Genomic DNA, 22,509 nt, shown 5'->3' on the forward strand with positions numbered 1-22,509 from the left:
CCAGGAAATTCAAGCTAGATTATCACTATAACAATACAGTTTTAGTTTCCTATTCAATGCACTTCAATTTTTCAGATTTTCAGGAAGTCCAAACATCCATCCTCTGAAAAGCCACTAGTCCTTGTTACTTTCTAATTCGTTCTTTATGTCTAGGACTTTTATTTTTTACACCCTGTTCCAGACTCCTCTGTCTGAACTGCAAATATACCCAAGTGGTAAGAGAAGAGTCAGGTTTCTAAGATGGAAGTGTGAATGCAGCTTCAACAGATTGTACTCATTCTTCAACCTTCATCAAACATCCCAAGGTAAAAATACAGTGGCTTGGGGTAAAATTAGGAATCTTTCAATTGCACTTTCCCTTTTGATGCTCTGGTACAAAGTGCTGGTCTATTAAGTTTTTAAAAAAATCCTAAAAATGATTGATTGTTTAGCAATATTATTGACTAAGAAAACTGATTTATCCTGGGTGTTTTGGAAGGTGACGTTAGATACTTCCTTGTAACTCTAGACATCTGAATAGCTTTTAGATCTAGTCCTTGTTTTCAGTGTGAAAGACAATAAAAAGCATACACATTTTCTGAAACTACACTTTACATATGTAAATGCCTTGGTTACAATATTATAATAGAATCAGAATTGTTTAGCTTGGAAAAGACCTTTAAGATCATTAAGTCCAACCATTAACCCAACACTGCCAAGTCCACCACTAAACCATGTCTGTGCCACATATACACGTCTTTTAAATACCTTCGGGGTATTTAAAATCACTTCCCTGGGCAGCCTGTTCCAATGCTTGATCACCCTTTCAGTGAAGAAATTTTTCCTAATATACAACCTAAACCTCCCCTGGCACAACTTGAGGCCATTTCCTCTTGCCCTATTGTTATCTGGGAGAAGAGACAGACACCCACCTCACTACAGCCTCCTTTACGGTAGTTGTAGAGAGCAATAAGGTCTCCCCTCAGCCTCTTTTTCTTCAGGCTAAACAACTCCGGATCCCTCAGCTGTTCCTCATAAGACTTTTGCTCTTGATGCTTTACCAGCTTTGTTGCTCTTCTTTGGACCCGCTTCAGCACCCTCGTATATCTCTTGTAGTGAAGGGCCCAAAACTGAACACAGTATTAAAGTGAGTTTGTAAGGCCAGGAATAAAATATTGCCTAGTCTGCACTGGGATAGTTTTCCTGTGTCTACCATTGTTGGGAATACTGGAGTTGGATGTGTATCTACAAGGTTTTCATGCAGTAACATCTTAACTCTCAGAATGGTTTAAAGCATGTACTAGTAGAACATTAATAACTGCCAGTAAATCTGAATAGTTTTTAAAGCAATGCTAGGTCACTAGTAAGCAGTGCTGAAAATTTAACTCCAGGGTAGATGGGATTGCAGTTAAATACTGTTTTTTAACAAATAATCACTAGCAAAAACACCCTGCCACAAATGAGAACAAGCTAAACTGCCATCACTGCAACTGGCTCCCTGGGTTTTTATTTTTTCCCCTCTCTGTTACTGTGCTAATCACATACATAAACAGCTCTGGCATTCCAGTCTGGAACTGCTACCAGTAAAATTCCAAAACAGTGCTCCATAATCTCAGAGCATCCTCAGTCTCTTTGCCAAGGCAATCAGACCTTGTGGCTCTTGCAGAACAGCCAGTGTGGACAAGTGCCTTTGCAGCCCTCCTGACAACACCAGAGCGCAACACCTCTACCCTCAGTGCTCTGCAGGATTTCACTGTCAGTCTTCAAAGTTCTTAATTGTGCTGCTTCTCATTATACTCTGACTCTCAGCAGATGCCATTTTGTGTCACAAGGATAGTGAAAGAATGGGAGACAAGAAGAAAGAAAAGATTGAAGTTGTGCAATCATAGAGACATAAAGGTACAATCAAAAAACTAGAAGGAAGTGCCTCTGTCTTGACAATCCCATTATGAAATGTAACTGTGTGAAAATTAGGGGAAAGCAATGCCTGGCTTCAGTGGCATACTTCACACAGGAAACAGTAACACCTTGATATCTAACACTCACAAGCAGACCTTTATCTAGGTTTAAAAGGGAGACATACAGGTTATAACACTTAGTATTAGTGTGCCTGACTCCTGGAAACCCTCTCACTTACAGAAATTCAGAAAATTGTGTGAACTTGCCATGCTCAATGCCCTGGAAAAATTAGGTATCTAGAAGGGAATTAATTGAAATAATTTTACAGGGCAGGTTGTAAACTAAACTAGACAACAGAAAATGAAATTTGCATCTGTGACTTCTGTGGAAGTTGGGTGCCCAAAGTAGCCCACTGCCCTTTTCCTCTGTCCATAAAGAGTGACGAGAACATTCAGAGGTAATTTCTGGGCAGGGACACTGTACTTAAAGGGACTCCCTTTGTCCCTGGGAGTGCCTAGTATCAGCACAACATATCACTAGCATTGATCTTTCTGCGTGTGCTTTTTTCTGCAGTCTTCTGTGCCCCAAATCTAATGAATACAGAGGGACACAAATCACTCCTCTGCCAGATTTGCGTCAGGAGTTTCAGTCTAAGCCTTCCATGAGCAAACTGTAACTGACGGTTCACTGGATATACTGCAGTGGTGAGGCTATTCCACTTGCCCCTTTCTTTTTCGCAACAAAATCTTCCATAAAGAAGATGAGTGTTGCTGGTGCTGTCTTTGCCTTGGCCTGGGATTGCTTATTTGCCTTCCATGCAGGTGAAGGCTTGTTAAGCTGTTCCCTCAAAGAAAGATCAAATAATTTAGGTCTCAAAATTGTTCTAGAGTATCTAGATACCTTACAGCCTTTTTGTAAGCCCAGCAACCAAAATGAATACCATTGTTCTGTGTGAAGAGATACTTACACCAATAAATCCTGAAGCTTTATTCGAGGAAATTATTTTTATCCATGTTTCATGTATGGAGAATTAAAAGCACAGAATTCTGAAAGCACAGATTGGCAGTGATGGAAATAAAATCAAGATCTACTGACTCTCAACTCTACGCCCAAATAGGAGGGCTCCATGAAGAGAAAAAAAAAGAGAAGGTTGATTTAAACATGTTTTAATGACGTAGTTTTAAAAACTTCTTTAAAAATACTTAAATGCATGCAGTGAAGTTTAAGTCTGAGAACACCTTTTTTAAGTGCCTGAAAATTGGTATATTAAAAATGATCCTGCATTCTTGTTGCCTGGGACACTAACAGAATACAGTGATTTTTTTTCATGTTCCACCAGAAATTCTGAAGTAACATTTTATACCCAATTTTGGCTGAAAAGCAGGATGTTTGTCAGGGAAAGTACTGTCCTTCGGCCTGTGCTTTGTCAAGGGGATTCTGGTCACTCTTCTTGAAAGATATCTCCCTATTTAATATAAGTTTTGAGGCAATTTTTAAATATAACATTGCTTTATTCTCTCAGCCTCACAAAGTAAAAAATTCTTTATATCTCTTTTTGTGAGGGCAGATAGCTTACTATAAGAACATACAAGAAAAAATGGAAGTAGAATTGAATCCAAGTCCATACTGTGAGAATGTATTTTCATATGTATATGAAAAAGACACAACTTAGCAACAAATAAGCAATTTTAATTGAAAAATGCTGACAAAATCCTAACTATCCAGACTGTGCAATCTGCTTTTGATTTTAGACATAAAGGACTCTTAATTTTATAGAAAAGATGTGATGGGACTATGTATAATTCAAATGTCTCCGTTGTCAATATAAATATTATGATCTTGGTCAACAGCAAGGGGATTGTATTCGTTTTGGCAATATTCAAAATGCAGTCAACCATAGATTTATGAATGCCTTTAGACACTGTGCAATGGTGCATAAAACCAATCAATTATCCTTTTTGGCTAGGCTTATCTGGCGCTGAGACTGGAAACCTGTTCTATTGTGAGTTGTATGCACCTCAAAAATACATACAAACTATTTTCTTGTTTCTGTTTGGTTAATTAGTATACATGACATTCCTAGTTGTACTGGGCATGGGAATCTTTGCCATCCAATTTTCACATGCATCCTATATCTACGAAATGTATGTAGGAAGTAAATAAACCCAGTTTATCACTCTTTAGAACCTTGTTGGATGTATCTTCTTGTCTCAGCCTCACCACGTTTTTAGTCGATGCGTGCAGCATGGAACTCACAGTTGTGTGGCATACCATGAGATTTTTGCAGCATTCTGAACCCCATATGAAAGCAAAGGACTAAATGTGTTTGCAGTACAGTTCCCTGAACAATTACTTGACTTACTCCACCAGTATAGGTGAGAGCAGATCTTTGCCACCTCTGCTATTTGTAATCCTGATCAGAAATAGACATTTGTGCCAAACTGTGCATCCTGTCAATCTGCTCGTATGAAACTTAGCAGTATCAAGGAATTTTCTTGAATACTATACAGTGGCTCCTGCAGAGGAACAAAGGAGCCAGAGAAAGATATTATATTCTCTGAGCTTCCTGCACATTCTTCTGCTTCATTCAAAATGTCAGATCCCCTCTCTTCTTGGCTAAAATAAGCCATTCATTTAAGACTTGATTCCAATCAGTAATCCAGTTCACCATTACATTAAAAATGGCACATCCTGTTTTATCATAACTGTTAAGGCGTGGAAGTTTTCTCCACATTCCTTAGTATATGTTGCATTTAGAAGATGCTGTCTTCAATCATACTATTACTGTCTTGACAGTTTAGTCATTGTTATTCATGAGGACTTCTCGATGCTTATCTGCAAGTTTTTCAAAGATCACATGGCGATGACCTTGAAATGAGAATGAATGAGGCCTCTGTGTACTATAAATCAGTAACAGTCAGCCCAATGTTTGTATTTTTCACCTGGGAGAAAAGAAGACAGCTACCTGTGGCCACAAGCTTCTGTACTTGTACCTAATAGTTGTTACTTATGCAGAATTAAACCACTAACATATGAGGTGGAAAAATGAAAGTGAAAAGGAAAGTTTTTGAAATCAGTGTTCAGCCAAAGCTACCAGAGCAGGAGAAGTACTGTCAGAGAAGGCATTGTATATATATGATTCAGAGCCTTTGAGGAAAACTTTAAAGACATTCCAGAAGAGCATAACATAATTAAACGAGCTGCAGATATAGATAAATGCATTAAAAGAACAGCCAAATAGCACATTAGAGGAAAGTGTAAGTTTTACAGAAACACAGGTAAATATATTAGTTTGCTATAGCAAAAATAAGGTACTCCTTAAAATTTTAAATTTGGAGTTAATGAACAGCATTGCATACAAAATAGTAGGTTGAAATCAGTGAGGAGGAAAATAAAACTCTATTCTCCAGAATTACTGTTTTGAACTGTTAGGAATAAACAATAAATAAAAGTAACCTGTCTTTCTAGAAGAGCAGCTATCAGATTGATAATACAGAAATCTTCAGTCTTCTTTTCACCAACTGAATCCCAGAATTTGCTGAGAAACTCTCATAAAACTTAAAAATGTCATGGTACGATGTGTAACAACATGTGGCTTTAAGAGCAACTTCGTAAGGGATTGAGCATCTACCTTATGAGGAGAGAGCAAAAAGCAGTGCAAGGAGAAGGCTGTGAAGAAAAAGTGATGAAGTGTTATAAAGTCATGAAAAGAGTGGATAGGATGAAGGCAGAACTTCTGGTCATTCTATCCTGTAATAGAAGAACTTCATAAGAATAACAACATCAGCCAACAGATAAACCAAAATGTTTCTTTAAATACAAGGTAGTGAACTTCTGGCACTCGCTTGCACACAAGATTGTAGAGGCAAACTATGTCAACAGTTTCAAAGAGGGATTAGACAAATATCTCCATAGGATAGGGGTGTACTGCTGGCATCCCTAACACAACAATGGTGTATTGTGGGAGGGGAAGGAGGAGTGGACCTCTGAAAACAGCTGGGTTTGTTATTCTTTGAATAGCCTGTCTTCTTGTTACTGCTGGAGACACAAAACTCGGCTGGACAGACTATTTGTCTGACCCAGTCAAACCTTTTTTACATACTTAAAATAAAATTCAGAGCTCTATTTAAATGCAAGAACTAATCTGATAGGCAATACTAATCTATAACTAATTTTACACAGATGGGATTCTGTCTCTTAATTTTAAAAAAGACACCCTATCTATTATATACCTCCATGTAACAAAGCTTCAGGCACACAGGAGCTTGCCCCATCTGTGTTCCCATTTTGAAGTTCACTTAGCTGGATGGACTGAAGTTTCCGGTCAGATTCACAAAGCCTAAGTAGTCTCTGCTCTGCAGGTACGTTCAGGTGAGCCACATGAAGGAGGCCTACATTAGTAAGTAGTGCAGGCTAATGGGAAAGGATTTGTGGCAGGAAGGAGTTCATGCTAAGAACATCCACACCACACATTTCAGGAAGGTTTACTTAGGGGTATTTCTAGCCTGGTCCTGTGGCTGGAGAATGTTGGGTGTGCTTTTGAAATGCATCTTCTAGTTTGATCTCATCCAAAAGTAAACTAGTTCTATGATCTGAGATGGTTTCATGATGTGAATAAAAGCGTGATAAATACTACATAAGCACATGCTAGAATATCAGTGGTGAAATGCAAGCATGAGTATCATCAACATTCAAAATTAGTTACATTTCAGTACTTTAAGCACAAAGGTCTTTCACATTCTGGGTTACTTAGGGGCCATACTTGTGAAGGCTTTTTATAGGAATAGTGGATTCACTTCCAACCTTCCTTTAGCGTGAGATAGATAAGACTAACGATAGTATAAGATATCAGAGCAAATATGAACTTCTAGAACAAAAGAAAAGATCTTTGCAAATATAAGTATTTGCTTTAACTACATTTATCCACCAGATGGTGTCCCACAACATATCCTTTAGTAGATGCCTGGAAGAATGAGGAATGGTTCCACACCTTTCACCGATACCAACACTGAGTTTTTGAAACTCCAAAATATTTTTCAATAAGTTAACGTTCAAGGAAAAAGGTTTATAATTTATCAAAATGCCGTATCTGGAAAAATCAGGGTAAATGGTGCCCTTCATTGCTGCATTGCATTTTGTTCATTTTCATCTTTCCATGAGCCATGGAGGCAGGAAGTTCTCAAGTGTCCGTATTTTATTAAAAGTGTAGAAAACTGTGTGGTTTAGAGAACATTGACACTAAACTAATCATTTCAAGCTGGCTGAGGAAAAGATCAGGCTTATATAAATAGAAGATACTCAACAGTCTACTCAATGACAAAATTTTGAAAAAGGGAGGCCGCTAAAAAGTGGAAAAATAGATCCTTTTGATTAATGACTCAGTAATGGAAGAATGTTGCCCATACCCATCTGTGTCCCAGACAAAGTGAAGGAGATGGTTTATCTCCTGCTAGGACAAAAGCCAGCATGAAACGAAGATCTTACAATGGAGAATTCTAGTGAGTCTTCACTAATGGTATCCCATGGAGTCACTAGTTACAATAGGGAAAGGAAACGTGACAGACTAAAAAAAAATCTCACAGAAAGCCAGAAGATGAGAATTTAAGGTTTTACTTAATAGGGCTACAGGTTTGTATTTGAGTGTAATCTGGTTCTTTGCTTACAGAGATACACAGTATCACTTTAAATTCATAGCAGAATAGTAAGACAGGGAAAACAAAAGAGAGAATGAAAATAGAATATGTGGTTCCTGTAGTGTGTTGTTCATTATGTATCTGTGGACTAAACTGAAAGAGCTCATGGCAACAGGCTATGCTACTATCTGTACAAAATGCTTCTTCATAAACTCTTGGTACTTAAGACAACACTTTCAGTACTTACTCCAAATTAGGAGCCTAAAGCTGGTTCTTAAATTAATAGTCCAATTCTCAGTTGTACCAAGTGCCCAGTCACATCTGCTGAGGCACTAAGAGCTACAGTGCTCAACATTTCAGTTTAACTTGCATAGGTTTGCAAACTTTTCCCCTCACCTTTGGCACTGCTCTCACCAAAATATTGTTCCCTGCTGTTTCTTCTTTCCTCTGCAGTATGAAAACTGTTGCTAACAGGCAGTTTCTCTGTTGGACAAATACATACATAATCATGGGTTACAGAATACAATCATACGTTGATACGTAATCGTAAGAGAGGTTGACCCCGTACCATGTAGATCCCACACCCACAGCTGTGACTGATTCAGTTATCTTGGAAGAGTGTCAGTATTTCTTTTCCTGGTGTCTTTTGCAGCATCTGCTTTGGATGAGGAGGAATGTTCTGGAGCTACCATTGTTTGCTGCTCCATGGCCAGCCTCTGCTCCTGCCTTGTGCATATCAGTCCTTCTCCCAGCAGAAATTCCCTCAGCATAGCTCTGTGCCTTGACCTCAGCCATCTTTTAGACACCGCTCAAGCAATGTGATTCATGGGGAGTGACCTCCTATGTGGTTAACTGCCCAGAATGACAAGTAAGTAATACTTACACAAACAGCAAAAAACCCCAAGAACTCAGGCTTATTTTGGCTTTAAGTCATAGATTTCTATGAAATGGTTGAGGTAGAGCAAATAATTTGATATAAAAGTGATTAGTCATGATGTGCATATGAAATAGATATATTAAACAGGTTAATACTATTTAATATTGTGCTCCATTTTCCTATTCACTATATTCTGTCTCCAGTTTTCTGATTAGTTTCCAATCTTTGTATTTAATCCTTGTTTATTAGTAAAAGTTACTTTTTAAACTTCTCAGTGACTTCTACAACACTTATGGAACATGAGGAGCAACTGTATGTACCCTTGCGTGGTTTAAAATGTCAGCATTCACTACCTGGACGGTAGCACTCTGCTGGTATGTGGGGCATCAGTGTAACTACTAAGACCTTCTGCAGGTTCAAGAGTTTGTCCTGATGAAATGCAGAAGGAATATACCTCTAGGTGATGAAAATTCTGGTCTGAAACCACAGAACTCGCCTGAACATATAACCTTGCCCTCAGTTCACATCAAATGACACCAACCTTTACCCTGCAAGTTCTAGGAACACATTAGTTTCATGTGCATGAAAACACCAACTCCGTGATTTGTGTCCAGCTTTAGAACCAAAGGCAAGATCTCTATTATTTATTTGTAAACCAGTACATTACAGTGAAAACAGTCTGATGATTCTCTTCAAAGTCCTTTTCAACTTTCCCTTACGGTACTTGTTGGCTATCGGTCTCGTGCCCGTATTGACCTGGACAGGCTGGAGAGTTGGGCAGGGAATAACTGGATGAAATATAACAAGGGGAAGTGTAGAGTCCTGCATCTGGGCAGGAACAACCCCAGGTTCCAGTATAGGTTGGGGAACGACCTGTTAGAGAGCAGTGTAGGGGAGAGGGACCTGGGGGTCCTAGTGGATGACAGGATGACCATGAGCCAACACTGTGCCCTTGTGGCTAAGAAGGCCAATGGCATCCTGGGGTGTATTAGAAGGGGGGTGGTTAGTAGGTCGAGAGAGGTCCTCCTTCCCCTCTACTCTGCCCTGGTGAGACCCCATCTGGAATATTGTGTCCAGTTCTGGGCCCCTCAGTTCAAGAAGGACAGGGAGCTGCTGGAGAGAGTCCAGCGAAGGGCAACAAAGATGATTAAGGGAGTGGAGCATCTCCCTTATGAGGAAAGACTGAGGGAGCTGGGTCTCTATAGTTTGGAGAAGAGGAGACTGAGGGGTGACCTTATTAGTGTCTATAAATATATAAAGGGGGAATGTCACGAGGATGGAGCCAGGCTCTACTCAGTGGCAAACAATGATAGGACAAGGGGTAATGGGTGCAAACTGGAACACAAGAGGTTCCACTTAAACTTGAGAAGAAACTTCTTCTCAGTGAGGGTGACGGAACACTGGAACAGGCTGCCCAGGGAGGTTGTGGAGTCTCCTTCCCTGGAGACATTCAAAACCCGCCTGGACACATTCCTGTGTAACACTATCTAGGTGTTCCTGCTCCGGCAGGGGGATTGGACTAGATGATCTTTTGAGGTCCCTTCCAATCTCTAGCATACTGTGATACTGTGTGATACTGTGATTCTGGAATTCCTGTTGTAAGGTGTTTCTTGAAAGAATGTGTAATTGCACTGTGCAGAGGTACAAATGACTAGCATGCAATGAAAAACCATCAACCAGCCTGAAAAGGGCACACTTCTTGTTTTATGATCTTTATATGTCAAAAACAGGGGTAAGGGAGGTCCACCTCAAAGAATTAATTTTCAAGCAGTATCTCTTTGCATGATGAAGCAATATTTGTAAAAGGTGGGGATACATATAACTTTTTAGTAAGGTATTCTTTGATACTGCTGAGAATTTAACAATATTGTTCTTAAATTAGATTTTTGTCCTGAATGTCTTCAAGTTTTGTAGTCTGTGTATAAAAGGCCTTATGCCATATTCTTAGAGACAAAAATAACTCCACTGTGTTCAGCTGAGTAGTTTGGTAGCTGTTTGAGAGACTGAACAGTGATGAATGAGAGAGAAATAAAAGAAGACTTCAAGATTCCGGAAACCTAGTGTGGCTGTACCTTTACAAGGGAAAGTACCGGGTAGTACTAAAGATGAGGAATCTTTTTGCAGTCAAAAAACAAAACCCCAAATCTTCAGACTACAGATAAGACATAAACTCTCAGTAGCAAGGGTGAGTGTCCAAATTATCAGAAGAGATGGATTCTACATCTGCTGAAGTCTTCTTTCACATTTCAGTGCCTTCCTGAAATACATTCTTTAGTCAAATACAGGTTATGAAGTTGAGTACAAAAGTACCTGGATGTATTGCAATAATCATCTAGCAATCTCCCCTGGCCTTCCAATATTAAAAAAGCTTTATGAAATGCAGTAAAATTGGATCCATGCTTTGTTTACTCTTCCATTTAAAAAAGAGTAACAACATTTAAATACTTCTCATGTGTGCATCAAATGTTTTGCCATATCTGTAGCCTTTAGAATTAATAATTTGCATAATTTTTTGTGGCTTCCACAGTCTCAGACTCTTGATCTCTAATGAAAAATAGTGCCTTGTTTTAGTGTCTGTCTGCTTCAGACAAACGTAAAGCTGATGATAGAAGCTACGCTATCCTTGTGAACTGACTGGACAGCTGATTTTCTTTTGTCTCTTTTAAAGACTTCAGCCAAAATTTCTTTTTTCCATGGTTCTCCTGCAAATGCAATCTCAGAAACAAGAAAAAATTGCATTCCATACACTTAAAAAGGAATAGAGTATGTATGTTCCTTTTGTCTTTCGAAACAGTTATGCTTGAAACAAAGAAATGCTGTATAAAAGGCTTTACAGCCTGTGGCATGGAACAACACACAAGTTGGCCAGTAGACCATGTGTGGAAAAGAAAAAAGCAATTTTAATGAACAATAGGTCCAAAGAAACAACATCAATTGTTATCATTACTTTCTTTTAAAATTAAAATGGTCCAACTTTAAGAAAATTCTTCCAAAAACTCAAAAAGTATGCAGATTATACTTTACAATCAGAAAGCGAAACAGAAAACGTACATTTTAAAATGTTTTATGTTTATGTTTATTATCTGTACCATATGAGTTGCGCTTTGTCCATAAGTGTTCTATTGATATTTACTTAAAATGCTTGGATGAGGACTGGCCCTTTGGCAGGAGTGAGGTAGATATAGTACATAAAACAAGAGTCAGTGTAATCCCTCTCTGCTGGTGAAATACCTTTTTATTTTGTTGTGACTTTTGTCTCAGTGTGCAAAAATGCAGCTTCAGTTTGGTTTGCTATTTCTAATGCCATATACTATGTCCATTACTTTTCCGGTCTTAACTGACAGCATTTCAGTGAACAGTGCAGCAACTCTTCAGCTAGCTAGATCCTGCCTCACTTACGCACAATTATAGTTGAACTCAGGGAGAGTTCTTTCTTCTAAAGAAACAGATATCTGAGTTCTAACTTGTATCGGGGATTTTTGGATCTTTCAAGATGCTAGATGCCAAAATATAAAGCTATATGACAGTTTTGTAAGTTATTCACTATATCCTCCATTTTATTTCCACTGTAATGAAAAAGCTTATGATCTTAATGTGTATAGTTACCTAATACTATTACTTGGATTAGTTGCTTGCATGAAGTACCTATTGTCTTTCGAAGTTACTGCTATGTTTAGTATTTTCTATTTTTAACAGAGTGTACCAGTCTGGCAAATGATTGCTAGCAACATTCTGTTCATCACCCTCTCGTAAGAGAGTGATTCTGCTTGTCTGCAGCTTCACGAAGGCTTTGTACCTGACAACTGTCTCATCTGCACTGAAAATACGGGGAGCTGGAACTGATATCCAGGTATATCTGGCAAGGAAAGCCTAACACTCTAAGCATTAGTTTTAAGACATCCTGGCTATTACTCTTCCAGTGCCAACCAAATCATTTCTCTGTTTCTGCCTTCCCAGGTCCTTAGTGGACTGGTAGAGCTTATAACCAATTGAGTATTTTGAAAAATCCCGGGTCCTAGCTGTTTCATGTAGGTAACAAAAGTATTGTTCTTTCAATAGTGATAGAATTTTAGTCTTGCAGTTTTGACCAAAACTTCCATGGTCCAAGGTATGTGTTGTGCCTACATGCCTGGTTGTTGCTCCCTATGCAGTTTAGTCACCTAGAGGTGATTTTGAATGAATGCAGTTTGCAAAGTCTGTTGGGAATTTTCAGGATGAAAAGTACTTTATAAATGTAAAAGATTGTATTATTATAGCTGCCTGCAAGACAGAAGTTGTATTTAGCAGAACATTCAGAAAGAAAATTTACAGAAATATATTAGAAGCTTAATTTTGTTTCCAAACCCACAGTCACTAAGAGAGTCAAACTATTTATCTTGAATTGTACCTGCCAAATTTTGATGAGATGAAATTCCCCCCTCCCCATTTAAAAGAGCAGGATTGACCACAGTCATACTGCAGACTTTAAATTAACTTGCACTATTAGGTTTTCTCCACATTCCAACCCATCTGCCTTGGGGTATTAAACCTTACTTCCATCTATGTGAGGTTCAGTATTTCCAAATCCAAGCCATAAGGCTATGTCTAGACTACAAGCAGAAAAGTGGGTTTGACTGCACACATGTGCACACTAAGCCACATGTCCCACAAATTTTCCATCTACACTTTTGTATGTAGCCCACTCACAGCTTGGTTTTAAATAATCTACACTCTTACAAAAAGGAAAGCCAACTTCCCAGTACTACCTGATGAACCATTACTATGATTGATTTTGCCTGCAGGCAGGCCAGGCAGACTGCCTGAACAAAAGCTTGCCCCACATAAAGCCACTGAATATAATCACTGTTTCTGAGTATAGTGCGTGTTTTTCCACCTCCTGGCACTCCTGCCCCGGTATTAGTTTAAGGGTTTGTGGTGTGAATTATGCAAGAGTTACATCTTGAGAATATTCTGAGATCTGCACATAATTGACAGTAAAGATGCAAAGACATAAAAAATATTGTAATGGGCCCAAAATCACAAGATCAGTTTAATGAGACATTTTCAAGTACACTGCCAACTTTTGATGCTGGATCCCAAAGCAATTAGGGTTCAGGATACAGCCTGAACTTTTACCATGCAGAGATGATGTGCACCACAAAGTTGAAGGCTAGATTTAGAGAGCAAACTCAGCGTTCTTGCTCCTCAGATGTTTTCTGAAGGTAATATAGCAAACAATAAGCAACTTCAGATCCTCTTTAACATCCCTAGCCAAAAAAGGACCTTAATAATCAAGAGTAATCCTGAAGTATGATTCCATTAGGCAGCCTCTGTATTCCTGGGATTGTCCTCCTTCCTTTAATCTTTGTGTGTGGGATAATTAAGATATTTTCAAGTTCTTTCAGGTATTGTAGTTTCACAAAGTAGTGTTTAGTCTTATGTGGTGATGTGGTATTAAGTCACTGTTATATTACCTACTGTATCAAAACAAGGAACAGTTAGTGATATAAAGAGGATTCAAATGGGAATGGAGGATTCCCAAACCTCCCGTCCAAGGACAACCGCAGGTTTCTCATGTGGCATGAGATTGAAATTGGAGTCTCACTGCTGAATGTGCTTAGAAAGAAATGCATATAGGAGGGGATGGCGGCTTCTAGGGAGCGGTGCATTCACTAATGACCTCTGTGCAGACTAAATTTCTTTCAAGAAGGATGAGAAAAAGTCTTCCTTCAGATGTTTGGAACGAGGACTTGGAAAGGACTGCCATCAAATAATAAGTGCAAGTGTGCTGACATTAGTAATAAACACTAAGTAATGGAAAAACTGAAAAATGTAAACTAGTTTTAATGAGCTGGATAAATCAAATATTTTATAACCATGCTCCTCATAAAGATGATGAACTCTTTTTAACAGGGAAATATGAATCCAATAATGCCAATTAAATAAAAGCTAATAAAAAGACCACATCAGTTGGGGCATATAGATAGTAATAGTTCATTTTGGCCTTTTAGATTTAACTTGTGAAACATCTTTTTTGTGCGCTGGTGGTGCCCTGCCATTGCTTTATTTATGGTTTAGACGTCGAGATCTCATATGCCACCTACTGGCCAGATTTGAAGTTTTTGAAATGTGCACGCCGTGAACGCAGATCATGGGAGCACTGCCCTCGGTGAGGGTGTTACTTCATGGAGAATCTAAACCCAGCTCCCTTTAAGACAGTTGAAGGATTTCTATTGACTTCAAAAAGGTTTGAATTGGACCCTTAAAGTAAGTTAATGTGGCAGCAAAAAGCATGCATAGATCTTCCTTCTGACAATTCATAAATGTTCTATCTTACACAGTTTACTCTCAACAGTAAGTGTTTTCTGGAATGTAAAATAAAATTAAGTATTTCATGGCCATATATACCGCTGTCCTTAGTAACCATCATATCCATTCATTTTTGGTTTTATTTATACTTGTTGACTAAATGAATAGTAATAAAATAACCACTTAATAGATCTTATAATGATACTGTTGACAAGAATTATGGATTGGGTTGCCCAGAACAAAATATTTTATTCTGAGTAAGGTATCCTTATGTTCTCCATATTATTTTTTAGGAGGAGCACAAAGTATCTATTCTGTGCACAATCTATGACATGCTACATATGTAAATGTGGTACAGTTCAAGTAAGAAGCAGATGTAAAACTGAATATAGGCATATAAAACTGGAACCTAGGCATTTGAGATATAACAGCATTTACTGGCATTTCCTACACCTATAAACCAGAAATTATGCTGTAAGTCTTTGTACATATGGAAGTAGAAGTAATTTAAAGTAATTTTTATCGAAGTAATTTCTTTAAAGCAAAAAACCCTCACAGATATGGTTCTTCACTACTGTAAGGAGCTCCACAGCAACAGGTACTTTCATCTGTCATAGAAATTACAAACATTCTTTTCCACTCATTTTTGACATAAACGGGTGTGAAGTGCATTGCCACCTACTAGTTAACAGCATCTCAGAATACCTATTTTACAAAATCTGTCCCCAAATTGCCTCCCGGACCTGCCTGACATACTGGCTCTTTCTGACACTGCAAGTGTGCAGCCTTAGTAAGTATCTCAAATGCTTTTCCTCCCTTGAAGCTTCAACTGTGAAAAAAAAAAATCTCTGGAGCAATACCATTCTGATCCTCTTTGTCTTCTCTGTTGGTTGCCAAAGGCACTTCCTGCACAAAGGAACCAGGTGGACAGACATGGAAATGCCAAGCAGTCATCACACCTCTTATGCTCTAACAGCTCACCAGAATTTGCAATGGAAAAAGTAAAAGAGGGAGTCAGTATGGGATGCTAATTCCATTCGGCTACATAACAGGTGAATGGAAATGAGCATCTGTGATGCAAAACTGAAGGGAAGCTGGAAGGCAAGATTTCATACCTCCCAAGAAGTATCAAAAGTAGCAAGTAAAGAGAAAACCAAAAATTATGCAAAACACCATCTTTTACTGGCTCTTTATACAAAGGTGGCTTGTTACATCCAACCTTAAAAAAGAAATGTGCATCTCCTGAATTACAGGAGGCCAGTCTGGTAACCATCAGGGAAGAATCATGCCAGGGATTTTCACCTGCAGGATCTTCCGCTTCCAGTAACAACTGTTAGGTTGTTCTAATCAGGCAGGCACAAATGTGTGAGATGAGAGCTACATTTTAGCTGAAAATTCACAAAAGGGAGGCCATTATTCTGTTTTTCTTCAGAGTGGAAATTTATTGGAAATACTTCTCCTGAAAAACAACTTCAGATGTTCACAGTTATGAAAACTTTAGTTGTATAACATTCCCAAGTTAGGATGAATTTTAGAAAAGCAACCCTGTGAAAAGCTTTGAAGAATTGCAGAAAGGCCAAGTGAACAAAAAAAATGTTCTGACATTTCCTTTCTTGAATACTGTTTGTATGTCATTCAAACCAGTTTGTAATTCCAAATAGACTTAAGACTGAAGTCTCAAAATAAATGTCTCTCACAACAACCATGGTTTGCATTGGAAAAAGAATGTCTTCATTGCCTGAAGATTACAGACATAAATAGTGACAAGGTTTTGAGTACAGGAAACACACATTCATTATAGGGCCTGTTCAGTTTCTGGACACTGATGTCAGGTGCAATTGTGACAAGAACTACTGCTACAGTCAGTTATGAAAAGTATGGACAAAGTTTAATCTCTGGTGAAACAGTCATTTTAAACTCATCATTGCTGATTATCTCTGCTGACAGCAGCTTCATTGTTAAGTTGTTTTGTAACCATATTACTTTAACAACAGTTTAATTCTAAATGCTAATTTGCTGTGATCATATAGATATATAGAGCATTAGCTGAAGGACTGAAATCCCACTGCACTTCAGACTAGAGGATGGTTTTGCCTAAAGATCTGTGATTAAGCAAGTACAACTAATATTTGTTTACTCCTGTAAAGGCATACCAAGAAACTTCTAAGCTTAGATAAGATAAAATGAATAATCCTTTAAAACCTAATGTCATGCTTAAGGCAGGGATTATCCTGCTGCTGTTGAACCAACATTACTGAAAGACAAGATTAATCAAAGAAAAAAAAAAGCAGAATAGTAACATGTGGTTAGATTTTCTTTTTGCTCTGAAATTTTTACCGTAAGGAGTGTGAAGATTTTTTTCTGACTTGGATTCAGGAAAAGATTTTTAAATCTGGACACCTACTGCTGCAAAGAATTTCCATCCTTTGTTCTTCCCTGAAGTGTTTTTCACTTCCCTGAAGTGTATTTTCAATACTAAATTTTACATATGACCTGGAGAATGGGTGGAGTGTACTGAATTCATTCCCACCTCTCGACTTTATAGCATTAGCATTTTCCACACTTCTAGCCAAACTGAGTGTGCATGTCTTTCTATACATTATATTTGTGTATGAGTCAACAGCAACAACTAAATATCCTCACTGCAAAAATGCCTAAAAAATTGTTAAGCAATTATCCCTAGGAGTTTGAAAACTTGAGTCTCAGTATGCATTTTGCCACTTCATTAGTTAAGGCTGTACTGTAGTCATAGTAAGTTTTACTAAACTTTAGTTTAGTACAAATGTAATTTTACTGTTTTAAAACAGATCCTAGAGCATTCAGGTGAGGAGATCTTCAGTCAGCATGGGGTCTCTCAGCTCTTTCTGTTGCATTTTCTTTTACATGTGAATTCCAGTTAATTCAAATTGCTGGAAAGGAAGTCTGGAATGGGCGGCAGTGTGCAGTCATCAGCAGGTGATACTTGGTTCTGTGTCTTAATTTCATTCAGCCTCATTCATTGTGTCTCATTCATTGATTGCATGCAGCAGTTTGGTACTTAAAAGAGAACTGAACTTCATAGAGAAATGAACTTCAGGTAGGAAGGTTGACTATCAGTAGCTGAGACTAAAAACCAGTATATCAAGATATTCTTACAGCTCATTTGAGAGAGAGACACATCTCCATTTTCATTAAGGTTCCCAGTGTTTAAGATTGTGTTTGGGGTGGTACTGTGGAAACGTTTGCTGGATTATAGCAGATCCTACATGTGCAGATAAGAGGGGTTTTTAGTACTATATAAATGCACTGTCATACTGCATGGATCTATTTTAATAAAATAAGCTGTATACACTTTGTTCAATTATATTCTGGTCTATAAGAGAAACCCTGATACTGAGTGTGTGCTAAGTCTGTGACTTTGTTGTGTAGGATGGGCCATTTCTGTCTCTTGGCAGGGAAGGGATTACACAGTATTACAATTATTAAAATTCTAATTTGGGGCCAGGTTTTGCCCTCAGGTACTTCCTTAATTTCAGTAGGGAGTTGCGCATGTTTATCTGATTGAAGAATTTGGACACTAACATTCCTGGTGAAGGTAACATTTTTCTTTAACAAGAATATACACTAGCCAAATCTAAAATCTGAAGGTAGCAGGGATAGACTTCTTACCAGAAGACAAACGTCAGTAGCTGTTCTGTTTTGATAAGGAAAAGCAATTTCCTTGTAAGGGAGTGGGAGACAGAGCAGAAGGAAGGAAGGAGGGATCCTCTTCCAGATACCTTGTAGGCTTGTTTTTAAATTATTACTTCGGATCTAACAACAGGTTTGGCAAGTGTTTGCCTAGGAAATCCTGACACCATGCCAGATTTTCTTAGCTGGTTTGTTGTAGAGTGTGCATTTTTTAAATACACTGTAATCACTTCAGACCACGTAATTAGAAACACAAAGCAGTTTACTGAAACATAGTAATATATTAAGAGTTCAGTTAATTACATGTAAAGAAACAAGTCAGACTTCAAAACCTTTACTCAATTTCTGTTTTATTTGCAACTGGGGCATGTTGATGGGGCTTTGCCTGCTTAACATTGAGGAGGAGGTTCAGAATTTTAACCTGAGGGTAAAATTTTCAAAAGCATTTAAGTGACTGGCTCACTGAAAATCAAAAGGACTTTCACTCCTGAGGGCAACATTTTAGAAAGTATGTAGATACCAAAGTCCAGTTGATTTCAGTGCCTATATATATTAAAAAAATCCTGCTTTATTGCCCTCAGTTGGTTTCAAATAGAAGCGTCACACTTCAGTGTCACCTAAGAGCTGCCGAAAATGTTACCCCAATAAACAAGCTGTTATTCTCATCTTTTTTCACTTGTAAAGCCCTGTTTTGTTTTTCTGTCTTCTTTAACATACCAAGAAATCAAAGAACATGTTTTGAATGGTAATAATCCCCATCGTCTTCAATCTGGTCTTAAAATCTTACTGCAAATGCTCAAGGAGAGGTGGCAATTGTTATTATTGCAGACAGTTCTTCACTCTACTGTACACTTTTCTAGAATTTCAAAAATAAACTTATTTCCCCCTTTTTCGTCTATTTACTGTCTTTTTTGATAAAAGTGATAAATTGCCTCCTTTGAAGCCACAGTCTGACCTAAATTATTCTGTCTACATTATGTATACATAAGAGCAAGTAGAGAAAATTAAAAGTGTAATATGAATTCTTAGGGAGATGAAGGAGACATAAATCAGAACTAATTAGTCATTCTCATTAATGAGAATATATGTTATGTTTTCCAGTCAATCTCTCAACTGTAATTTACTGTGAAAATTAAAAAGTACCGCTTAGTATAGAAAAACCTCAGTATTTTAAAAAAACTTTGGTTAGAGAATGGGGGGGGGGGAGGGGGGGCATATCTTGGTTCTCTAACATGTTTTCTGTTCGAGCTTTAAAACTATGCTAACTTGTTGCACAACAGCTTACAAGTTCTCAACAGTTGAATTTATTACAATTTTACCACACTTTCAGAGGAGTTCTCTTATCATGCTCCAAATCACATTTTATGCTGCTTTGAAGTACATTACTAATATGCTTATTGCTTAACAGAAAATAGCCTGACAGTCATTTCTGTTTTAAGGTGTAAAGTAATAAATGTCAGTTTCTTTTTTGCAGTCATTTATCTGAGCCTGTATTTAATCTCAAAGTATCTGCATTTGGAAACAAGTCAGAAGTGCAGTGCTCTTATGGTCTTCTTTTTGGGACTAACAATAAAAATACAAACCCAGATTTTGAACCTACCTTTCTGTGCAGCCTTCATTCTAATTCTGGCCTTTTCCTGCCATTATTAAAACTGGGCAGGCCCAAGTTTTATGAAAAATTGGGAATTCCTTCTTATTTTGTGCATGTTCAGTGATCATGTGGTTTGCAAGGACAAGGCTCTCTGGCAGTCATTTGTACTTGTCAGTGCATACCCTTCTATTCCCTGTGGCTGTTTTGTGCTGCTAGACAGGTGTGTGCACTCCACACAAAATTTTGCCCTTTGGACATCATTATAGTGTCTCAGAAACATGGAGGACAGGATCCTGACAGACTTATAAATGACAATGAAGAAGCGAATTCTCATTTGGGATCTCTACAGAACACATGCCTTGTATTTTCTGGATCCATTGAGAGAAACATGATTTTTTTTTTCCATCATAGAAAATGGAGAAAGCAAGATTTCAGGCATGGGTAATTCTGGTTAGCATTCTCTCTGAAGGGTGATGGATGACTTTACCACCATGCTTAGGTTCATTCAGATGCAAGGCTGTTAAGATACAAGAAGCAGTTAAATTGAAAAAAGCATGTAGTTAAATGTAGCACTTTATCCCAGGGTACACGTTCAAAAGTTTAACTTAATCTGGTTAATAGGTTTCTTCCCTGTGCTTTCCCCACAGTCAACTTTCAAGGATCTGACTAGCCAAGGGCCTTTACAGCATGCCAGGCAGCACAGCAGAGCTCTCATGGATCCTGTGGAACAGTGAAATCCAGTCTCCTGGGCCCTTCACGCTGAGCCTTCAACCTCTCCAGACACTCAGGTATAGTAAGTTTGCCCTGGCTGATCTTAAGCTCCTAATGGAAGATAAAGGAGAGAGAATTTATTGCCTAGGACTCAAAGCATATAGGGTTTTATAGATCAATAAGAACATCCTGAGTTATGGCCAGAGGCAAAAAAGGAAGCCAGTACAGACTTCAAAGACCTTGTGTAATATATTCCTTATGGCCAACATTACATATTAAGCACAGAGCTATGTTCTACACAAGCCATCGAATCTGACTAGAATAAGGACAGACTGTATGTTGTATAAGTCTATTCTGGAGGCTACAAAGGTAACTTACAGCCTTCACCTTTGAGAACTTGTCACAATCTTCTAACTAATGATAGCAAAAAATATTTTAAGTTTAGGAATCTGCTCTAAGCTAAGCATCAAGGAACACCTTTTGATTGTGAAGTTAATTCAGGAAGAGTAACGAAATTTGACTCACCAGCATCTCTTCCCTTCATGTGACTTCTAACCTCTCTCAGGAAGACTCAGAAGAAGTCCAAGACTGCAAGCTCTAGGTTTGGCAAAAGAAAGTATAAATCAAATTAACTGACAAATTCCTCAGAAGCCTGTTTACCTTTCAGGGAGGCTGACAATACTGACCAAGGAACTGAAATCACATTTTCATACAACACTGTAATAAGTGCAAAATACAAATGAAGTTGAAATAATGTCTGCTCTCAAGTGCACAGAGAAAAATTAACTAATTATCTTTCCTGTGGCAAATTCAGGGTCAAACTTTTCCTTTAGAAAGGTTGTAAGAGGCTTTTCTTCAGGTCTTCCTTCCCTAAGTGACAAGACCAAGAAAAGAATGTGACAAACATAATGGTTTCATATAGCCCAAATTTGAAAGGATGTTTTTTAGCCTGCGTTGAAAGCTGAAAGGTTGAGGCTTAGCAAGCCCAGTCACAGACCCAGTCCTATAGCCACCCCAAGCTCCCATTCATTTTTCCTGTGACAAGATTATATGCCTTATTTCAAAGGAAACAGCTCTCAAGGGAAATTCTGATTTTCCCAAGTCTCGTCTAACGTGGGAAAATCTTTCTGCTAGTAAGAGGTCCCCTGGAATTGGAAAATGGGTTCCATGTTTTTAATTATATTTGCCTCTGTTCAGCACAGAGTCTTCTCTGCAGTAAGGTGAGAGGTTAGATGTGTGAAGATCTGTGAAGATGAGAAGAAAATGAAGTAGGACTTGAGCATCAACAAAGCATAGCTTTGGTTAGCTGCTGCTGAATAAAAATAATAATGGTCTGAAAATATTAATGGTCTGAAATGGACCCATCTTCTTTGATAATCTGCTTCAGGAAACTTTTGTTGTTGTTGTTGTTTAAAGAGCAGGTAAAATGCACATCTCTGCTTTTGTGCTTAAATAGATGTAGCATAAGAGTGGAACTTGGATCTTTGTCAGAGGTGAGCAATGATCCCATTCCTCCATACATTACTCTGCTGAAAGGTCTCACTCTGCCTTGCAACATTCTTGTTATTCCAGAACTGGGTTGGGCTAGTCATAATAGATGCAGGCAATCAACTCAACTTCCCCACACACAGCTCTGCCAGTAAAACTCACTTCACCTTGCAACACTCCTGTTTTTCCTGTGTCTTTTAAGCAAAGGCTATCAATTTGGTACTTACTGTGGCTCTATCCTTATTCCTGCTGAAATCCAGGGTAACTTTCTTAGTGATGCAAGAAGAAAGTTTTGCTGATACAGATGAATGTCTGCTTGTGACTAGGGTGAAACAAAGCTGTCTTCTCTGCATGACTGAGATTTTGACCCCAGC

This window comes from Pezoporus occidentalis, unplaced genomic scaffold, assembly GCF_034315485.1.
Source record: "Pezoporus occidentalis ecotype Australia unplaced genomic scaffold, CSIRO_AGI_Poc_V1 ctg9, whole genome shotgun sequence".
Taxonomy (NCBI): Eukaryota; Metazoa; Chordata; class Aves; order Psittaciformes; family Psittacidae; genus Pezoporus; species Pezoporus occidentalis.